This window comes from Brassica napus, chromosome A1, assembly GCF_020379485.1.
Source record: "Brassica napus cultivar Da-Ae chromosome A1, Da-Ae, whole genome shotgun sequence".
In the NCBI taxonomy this organism is placed as follows: domain Eukaryota; kingdom Viridiplantae; phylum Streptophyta; class Magnoliopsida; order Brassicales; family Brassicaceae; genus Brassica; species Brassica napus.
The window spans coordinates 25,402,149-25,411,960 of NC_063434.1; the positions used below are offsets into that span (position 1 = coordinate 25,402,149).

The following is a 9,812-nucleotide window of genomic DNA, read 5'->3' on the forward strand; positions in this document are numbered from 1 at the left end:
AGAACGGGTTAACATTAATAAATTAGACAATTCATGTATAAAATTAACTTATCTTAAACTTATATATATATATATATAGTTATTATCTTAAATGAATAAAAAAAAAAAAAATATTGATAAAGGAAATCTAGCGCTTTGAATTACGGATCAGGATTATAATAATTGAATAAAAAATAAATTTAAAATATATATAATAAAAATACCAAATATATGTGATGATTTGACATAATTAATCAACTTACATCACGAAAACTATCAAATTGTTATATTTAAAGTAATTATATATAAACATTTAAATATATGAGTAACTTTAAAAATATATTATAATTATGTAAAATATATATAAACATGAAAATTAGTATCCGCACGGTTGTGCGGGTCCAAATCTAGTCAAATCTTAAAGCATAACAATTAAATGTGGTTTTAATGTGACAAACCGACAATGTGAAATTTAAAAGGAGTTTCAGAACTAATAAAGAAAAAGAACGGAGAACATCTAGAGTATGAAATTAAAAACAACTTGTGGCTGAGACAAGTAAAAAGCTTAATCTATTTTATCATTTGATTTATACTCTCAAAATCTACAACAAAAAATAAAATAAAAAGTGATGGTTAAGTACCAAAGGTAATATCATAAAATTTTAGAAAAATTGAATAAATTGTTGTGTGTACTAATATATATATCATATGACATATATATGATACATATGTCTTCGGTTAAATTCGGATCCATGTTCTGTTTGTGAATTTACCCACACCTAACCGAAAGTTATTGAATATATGACAAATGTAGAGTGTTGAAATATTTCTATTGATCGGTCATGTCATATAGGTCTGAGCTCTGCCGAGCTTAACCATGCCCGGGGAACGCTTTTTGATGACCTGATCAATTCGATTAGGCACTCGTCATCTATTTTCATAGTTTAACTCTTTGACATTACGAAAAAATCATTGTTCAATTTGGGAAGGAAAGATTAGGAAAATCCTATTGATTGCATCTTTCTCCAAGGATCCGAAACCGAACTCGAAGTTCATTGTAATATGAAACTGGCCCATTCAGGTATTTTAAAGTTCGTTGACCATTTTATATCTTAGAAGACTGTGATTCTTCCGCACGCCCACAAAGTTTCTATTCCCCACAATTCTCAGACTTTTGATTCCTTGACTCTGAAACAAATTTTGATTTTTTTTTGTTTCATTAACCATTTTACCCATTTTGAAAGAATTCTTTCAAAATGAATTGTAGATGGAAAATATTTTGAAATAATAAAAAATATCTTCAAAACACAACATAATAGGAACTTTTATAAAATAATTCAAAGCACATGGGCACGTCTCATTTTCTAAAGAATATTAACAGAGTATATAAAAACTAATACTCCCTCTGTTTCATATTAAGTGTTGTTGTAGAAAAAAATTTCGTTGCAAATAAGTATTTTTTAGCATTTTAATACAAAATTTATTTTTATTTTTCAGTTTATTTTTCTATTGGTTGAAATATGGTTAGGTGTATGGATAATGATGTTTTTATATAGAAAATATGTAAAATTAAATGTTTTCTTAGTATGTTTGCACAAATTTAAAATGTCACTTAGTATGAAACAAAAGGAGTAGTTTTTATTTTGAACTATAGTGTTTTGCTTTCAATAATTTTTCTTTAAAAAAACTACTAATAATTTTGTGTATAAACATGATTTATTTTGAAATTTGAACAATAGTGTTTTGCAATAGAATTGAGGAATTCCATTTACCAAGATTCTCTTAATTTGCTCAAATGTTTAGCTAGGAAGCCTAGTCGATCTATGTTACGTAATTTAATATATGAAAAATTAAAATATTAAAATACGTTATTAATTTATCGATATTGATGGTTTATTAAAACCAAAGAAACTGCTAGCTCAGAGTCAAAGAGAAGAGGACCATCTCCGGGCAGAACGGTCAGGTATTCGGGCATGCTTGTCTCCTGAATATTGCAACTAATGACGTCATTAACTTCACTAAAAACAACTCCTTCCGGTTAATGACAACGCCACGATCTTGCAAAGGTCAGTTGGGCCCGGCCCACGAAGGCTTTTATTTATTTATTTATTTATTTTTCTGGTTTGCTCAACTCCTTCACTACCAACCTTCTCCTTCATATATCTCACCGTTTCTCAAGTCTCTCTCTATCTCTCTGTTTCTACTTCTCTCTCTGAAATCAAACAGAGAGAAGATCTCTCATGGATGAAAAAGTGAGACATGAGTTTCTTCGAGGTGATATGCATATCATATAACTATAAATATGTCTATATTATATATGTGTGATATATGTCATATGAAGAATTAGGGTTTCGTCAGTTCTATATATGTCCTGTTTGGCCATAGTTTACATCTTATAAATCTTATAAGTACTAAATTATATAATACATAGATAGATATATCTTTATACATGCATATATATAATATATGTATGTGTAAATAAAATAGACATTATCTATAGATGCATATTGACATAAGCATTTATCCACACACTTTCGCTACCTTCGTTTTTTTTTTAAATTTTCAAAGTGCTACCTTCTGTTCATGAAGATGAGTTCTTAGTTATGGTCATACGTTAGATTGCACATTTATGCCCATACTCGCTTTCTTGTATATGTGTATGTCATTGGATAAACTATATATGGTTTGGACTTTTAGAGCTAATATTGTAAAACGTAATAAGTTCTTTTTGTGTGTGTCTGCAGGCAATATCAAAAACATAACCATCATGATGTATAGAGACTGTCGGGTCCATTGTGAGGAGACATTCAGTTTCTCTTTAAAACTCCTTCATTGAAATAGTCCGGTGTTATCCCTACCTGAGCTTAGTTTTTTTTTTTTTAAATTTTTTTTTCTGTTCTATTGAATTATTCTATTTTCTTGACCTTGTAAGACATTTTCTTGACCTTGTAAGACCCCATCCCTTTCTAAGTATCTCAACCTTCTATCCTTTTAAAGACTCTCTACTATCTCTTTTTGGTGTTGAGTATGTGTGTATCTCTACTCCTAGTTCATTTGAATCAGTTTTTCTATCTTGTCTATCCCTCCTGAGCTAATGTTTGCATCTTCTTGTTGGTCATTGATGTATGGTTGATATAAATTCCAAATAAAGAGCTTAACCTTATCTTATTTAACTTTTGTTGGTGTTAGTTACATTGTTGTACAGGAGGTGAAAAATGTCTCGCTATCATGGGAACTGGTAAAAGGCAATGAATAAGGAAACTGGCAAAAAGAATTATGCCTTTACTCTCTATTTTTAAGGCTTTGGACAGGAATTTACTTTTGTTTTATATGTTGTGTTTGTTTGGGTCTGACTGACCCCCCAAAGGCCAAAGCCAAACCAAAGAACTCATCTTATTAAATATTCCCTCAGAATCATTTATTGCCTGTTTCTCTCACTCGTGACTATGTTGGGCTCTCACTTTCTGTACTAAAACCTCTTTTAGCAAATCCTACATAAACTTGGTATCTACTTGTGGTTTGACAAATTAATAATCTTTCCTAGTGGTGGTTAAACCGGTTGACCGATGGGTCAATATAGGTTACTAAGTTTTTCATAATCCATAGAGATGATCAAGAAGTAATAAAAAACGTTTGTAGCTGAAAGATGCTAAATATGAGTACAGCTTAAATGTAAGGCTTGACAGATGTTTAATGCTATGATCCATTGCTCCATTTACCGGTTTACCTAGTTGTTAGATTATGCTATTACTTTCTCTCCTATTAAGTAGTCACATGAATATAAATAACGCCTAGTTAATACTTCTTTATGCCAGTAGAACCGCCACCAAAATCCATATAACCTTTTTGATATGGAAAGATTTGGTTCTGTATGAAAAATAAACTACAGTGTTTAGTGGCAAAAAGAACCACGCATAATGATTAGTTTGATCTTTAGAGGAGTCAAATAGAGAGAAAGGGGTAGGTTTAACTGAGAATAGAGGAAAGCTGAACCACCCTTGTGTGTTGTATACGAGAATAAATGTTGCTTTTGTCTCATATCTTTTTGCCATTCCTCATAAATACATATCATGTGAGGACTTATGATCAGTCTCATATCATAATTGTACATATTTATATCTCGTTTTCAAGAATCAAGATACAAAATATACAGTTGATTTGTTGATAGCTTTCATTTCAAATCAACTACTCCATATATCCAGTTTATGTACGTATAAATGATTTTGAGGCTATTTGAGATACTAGTCTTTGATTTTAGTATATGAATCATAAAACCGATGTAATATTCATAGTAACTTTCAAAGAATGTATCTAAGATGAATTATAAGCAAATGATATTTGACTATTTATCACATTCACACACACATTGTGTATATATATATATATACATATCATTTATTTATATATAGGACAACTACATATATAATATTCTTCTTGTAGATTTTTTTTTTTAAATTGGGGTTTTAATGATAGATAGGTATAACAACAAGGACATTAGGTAAGGCCGTAAGGGTCACATGATGGCTGCATTCGCCTAGCCTATTCACTGTGCTTTTATTTACCACGATCATTAGAATTTTATGGTTAGGGTTATTTAATTTTGCTGGAAGTTGGGCATGAGCAGACATCACACTAGAAAAATGTCAAATCATCAATTTTAGTTTGTTTTTATTTCAATACACACTATGATATCAGTGAATATAATTACTGTGTAATGTTAGTAGCACTAGGCCTGGGCACGGATCGGATATCCGAGTTTTTTGAGGTATTTGTGATTTGCTTCGTATGTCACGGATATCTAATTTTTTCGATTTGTTTTGCTTCGAAAAAATACGGATATTCGGAAAAATGGATATCCAAAAAATAAATAGATATTTGCAGATATTTACGAATACTTACAGATATCTCATATTTTTTGATTAATACAAATAATCTTAAGATTTTGATACAAATTTGTTTTGTAAAATATTTTTTTGTATGATATATATGATAAAAATTAAAAGAAGTAGTGAATCTTCATATTTTGTAATTTTTTTAACTTAGTTAACAATTATAATAACAAAAAACTTAAGAAAAAAATTATAATTATCATAAACATGTTCTCTTCTTTTTATGTAATACTTTTATATAAATAATCATGTGAATAGAATTTATTAAATAATATGTTAGAATAATAATTATATAATTTTATACATTAATTTTTTTAAATATAATCAATATATACATGTATTTATATATTACCGGATCTGATAGGATCGGATATCCGCTTCCCAAAAATTTAATATTTATGATTTGTTTTGATTTTAACGGATATTGATTTTTAGTATTAGCTTTGCTTCGAAAGTTTACGGATATCCAGAATTTTCGGATCGAATCGAAACGAATAACGAATCGAATCAAATTTAACGGATAAAATGTCTAGCCTGAAGTAGCACATGCATGATATTGATATAACTAAAACAGATCACTTAACATGTAATTTATACGGAAATTGTTAAGCTTGATTTGAATCTTATCTATTAAAAGAGAAGTCACAACTCTTCTCATATGTGATATTTTAAAATGGACCACTCCCTAGAATATTGTTACATTATCTTTTATATTTACATAACAAAATCTTAACATCATATGTAACCGTCTACTTTATTAAATAAATACAACATCATATGTAACCGTATCCATCCTCAATTGTTTTTTTTTAATTCTTTTATATTTACATAACAATTCTACAAAACAACTACAGACCCTTTACTCATATCAACATACATACATTTTACCCCTTTTTATATCAACATACATACATTTAATATAATGAATTCGTTCAATTTATTTATATAAAATGATGAGTTTTTCATATACATCAAATCTAATGAGTTCAGTTCAATTTATTCAACCAAAATAGTATAAGATTTTAATATAATATTCTTTAAACAATAAATGAAAATATTAAATAAATCCTAAATTTCCTGATAAATCAAGACTCAATATAATAAACAACTAAATATAACTTTTAAACAATAAATGAAAATATTAAATAAATCCTCAGTTTCCTGTTAAAATACTGTTACACATAAAATTCCTCCTTAATAGTTTTAATTTTCTTTTTGAAACTATTAATAAATGCAAAACCAGTTAAAAGATTATTTATCCTATTTTGGTAGTACATACTTATATTTTATATAAAAATTAAATTAAAACAAAAAAAAATTTCAAAACATAAAACACATAATTCTTATGAATTACTTTAATATCTATATAATTTTGAGTTTTTTATTATATACAATTTTGTTGAAAACAATTATATTCTTTAAAGATGGGGATCAATACCAAATTTATATAAAAATATTTTAAAAAATAAATTAATTTTAAAATTGATGAATAAAAATAAACCAAATACCCGTGCGGTTGCGCGGATTAAAAATCGAAGGCTTACCAATAGTTAATGTCTAATATTTGTTATTTAAAATGCGACGGTATTATAAGTGGCTGCCCTCGCTGTCACTATACACTGGAATTTAATTTTTTGTTGCTAAGATTCGAGAAAAAGTAAGTCAATTTTTTTTTTCTTTTTGATTATTGAGTAACTTACGTAGACAGTAAACCATTACTCTCCATCTAAATAAATTGGATTCACTTTGTCAGCGGCCCCTTTAATTATGGTAGTGGGACGGTGGAGAGATTAAAAGTCTTTGGTCAAAATCAGTTCCCTTACATAAATGCCAATTTTTGTTTTAACATTGCCATATCTGACTTCTAGAAAATTTGGATACAACTAGGACTGAGCATTGGTAAATTTTGATTCGTTTTGATCCAAAAAATTTAGATATTCGTAAATTTTGGAAATAAAAAAATATTAAAAATTAATATTTGTTAAAAAACACAAATACTAAAAAAAATTACTTGGATATCCGCTTTACTATATTTTTTATACAAATTGATATATATCTAAAATTACGTATATAATTTAAAATGTATAATTTTTGATTATTATTATTTAGCATATAATTTTATTAAAGTTACTTTTAAAAATATTGAATTAAGAAAAAACTATAAAATCTTTATAATATTACAAAATAAATTAAATAAATTTTAAAATTTATAGAACATATAGTTTCACTAATCTTTATTTTTATTATGTAAAAGATATTTTTTGAAAACATTCTCGTATAATTTTTTTAAAATTTTATTTGTATTGAATGAAATATTCATAAATATTCGTAAATTTTTTGAATATCCGTAATTTTTCGAAATAAAGCAAAAAAAATTAAATATTCGTTTAAGTACGAAGCAAATCACAGACATTAAAAATTATGGCACACACCCTTGATACAATCTTCTTGTATTATTATGTTAAATAATTGAAGAGACTTTACAGAACAGAATTCGGGGCATTTTCATTTTGGTTTTATAAAAGGTTGATAATATTCAAATAATTGATGTTATGGTGGAGGTACGATTCTACCACGAAATGATTGTGTCTGCAAGTGGACAATGAAATGTAAATAAGGGTTTATATCATGTTTAACTCCTTTATTCGCTACGGTACAAACATAGCATTAAAAGTTTTGAAGAATTTTTCATAGATAATAAAATGATCTTTTTCTTGGAATTTTTATTTGGGTGCAAGCTTGTTATGTATTCCCTCTATATTTCAAGATTGACTTTTCACAAAGTACCAAAATACTATATGCTTCCTCTCAAATGAAAATTTGTGTTGATATAGAGAATAAGTTTGTTTATCAAAACAAATTTTCATTTAAGAGCAAACATACTTCCCACTCTCAACTAGTTAACCATACCCTAATCTTACAATTACAATCTATTATCGTTTATTTAACTAATTATTTTTTGAACGACTAGGAATATTTGGAGCCGAAAATTTGTACATGTTTCTAAAATGAAATAATATATAATATAATAATTTTTTTTTTGTGAAAGAGTTTGCTATTGAATACTAGAAAGTTACAAGAAATGGCTCAGCCACAGTGTTCAGAAAGAGAATTAAAGCAAATTGCAAGAGTACAAAAACATAGCTTTAAAATCAGAACATAGAAGAAATGACCATGGGAAGATGAAGAACTTTTGATCCTAGTGGGAAGAACGCCCACGAGCAGCACTACTTCTTCCATGCCTTTCTTTATGGTCGATTGTGAACCACTCCATATCTTTTAGTTTTTGAGATGGCTTTACGCAACAACCTCTACGTAATCTTTGCGCTATATCAGAACTACATGAGCTTGTAGCTACTATATTAAATTAATTTTCCTTAGAAGAATAGAGTTTTCTCAACAAAACTCGAGTATATTCCTTTTTATATCCCTACTAGGTGATCCAATCTTTTTTGCCAATACCCAAACTCTTCATTGGTAACTTAACTAGTTAACCATGACCAACTAACGATCCATCTAATGTGAATCAACGTCCCCACGATACCTAACAATCCAATAATCATAATGATTTCATATACTATACCCATAGATAAATTTCTCTTTTTGGTTTGTTTTTTCTCATGAATCATGATGATCATTGCACCACCTATATAACTACGTACATACACATAGACATAAACGTGTATATAAATGGAAGGGACATGAAGAAGAAGGATGGGACAGGATGTTCAAACTTTATACTAAGAATGGGTACCATCTTAACATGGCTCACTCATCCATTCTTTTCATCTTCTTACATTATTTTATTCTCTCCACATTTTTTTTTTGCTTTAGTGTTTTCTTTCCTTCTTCTAATCCTTTCCATGTGATTCCCCACTTTGTTTGTTAATACGTTAACTATTAGAAACTAATTATTTGATTATTGTGTTGCTGTTAACATTTAGTTACTACTCATCTCATGTGTGATATATATATATATTTACGCTAAATATGTTGTTTGCGAGCGTGTCCATGCTTATTATATGAATTGAACTCACACAACTTAACCACCAGAAAGGTATAAATGAAATCATTTTATTCGTTAATATTTGTTTGTACTTCCATATTTCTGATGAAGCAATGCCTCTCGGGTCGTTTATCAAAAGTTTCAACGACCAAAAATTTGGTATAGCCCAAGCATGACCAGTGACAATCCGAGTTACCTTCTACTGCTTTTAGTTGTTTTTATTTTTATTTTTTTAAAACTGAAGATCATAAATATATATGAAGTATAAAGAATAAAATTTGACTTAACTATTTACAGGCTCCTAAAATCCAGGAGAAACTTTGTATATGGGAAATTTGCAAGCCAAAAGTACTAAACTGAGAAAATTTGCAACTTCAGTTAACTTAAAAATAAAAACCTATGTTTCACTTGGAATTTAACTGGGCCGGTGCTAAAATATAGGTGGCTAGATATCGTGAATGATACAAATCTTTTAATTAAATATCAAAAAGATTAATGGGCTTTGGTCAGGTAGCTAGCTGGTCCTACGCATTATTCAGAAACTGTTCAGCTCTGAGCTCTATTAATAATGACATTAAAAGGCCAATATTGGTGTGGATATACATATACAGTAGGCCTAAGACGGATCTTATCCGACGGATCCATAATTTTATTATCCTTATCCAGATCCAGGATTCTCGAATATTCGGGTGCCAAATATCCTTCTAAAAATTGTAATATCCGGCGGATATCCAGATCCGGATTTGAATCCTTAAATTAAATAAAAAGTAATATTAATATATATATAATTATTAAAAATAATTTAAAAATAAAAAATATATAATGTTTTTAATTATTTCTATGTATAATATTATAAAATTTACATAAAATTTACATATACTATTATAAAAATGAAAATATATTAAATAAAGTTAGTTTTTATATATAAATATTATTAT

At 28.1% G+C, this 9,812-nt stretch overlaps 1 long non-coding RNA gene across 1 annotated transcript; it reads left to right on the forward strand.

The window, feature by feature from the left end:
* Positions 1-120: 120 nt before the first annotated feature.
* On the forward strand, positions 121-3,426 carry LOC125577332. Its single transcript, XR_007315766.1, has 2 exons — positions 121-2,253; positions 2,724-3,426. It is a non-coding gene; the product is annotated as an uncharacterized LOC125577332 (long non-coding RNA).
* The last annotated feature ends 6,386 nt before the right edge of the window (positions 3,427-9,812 follow it).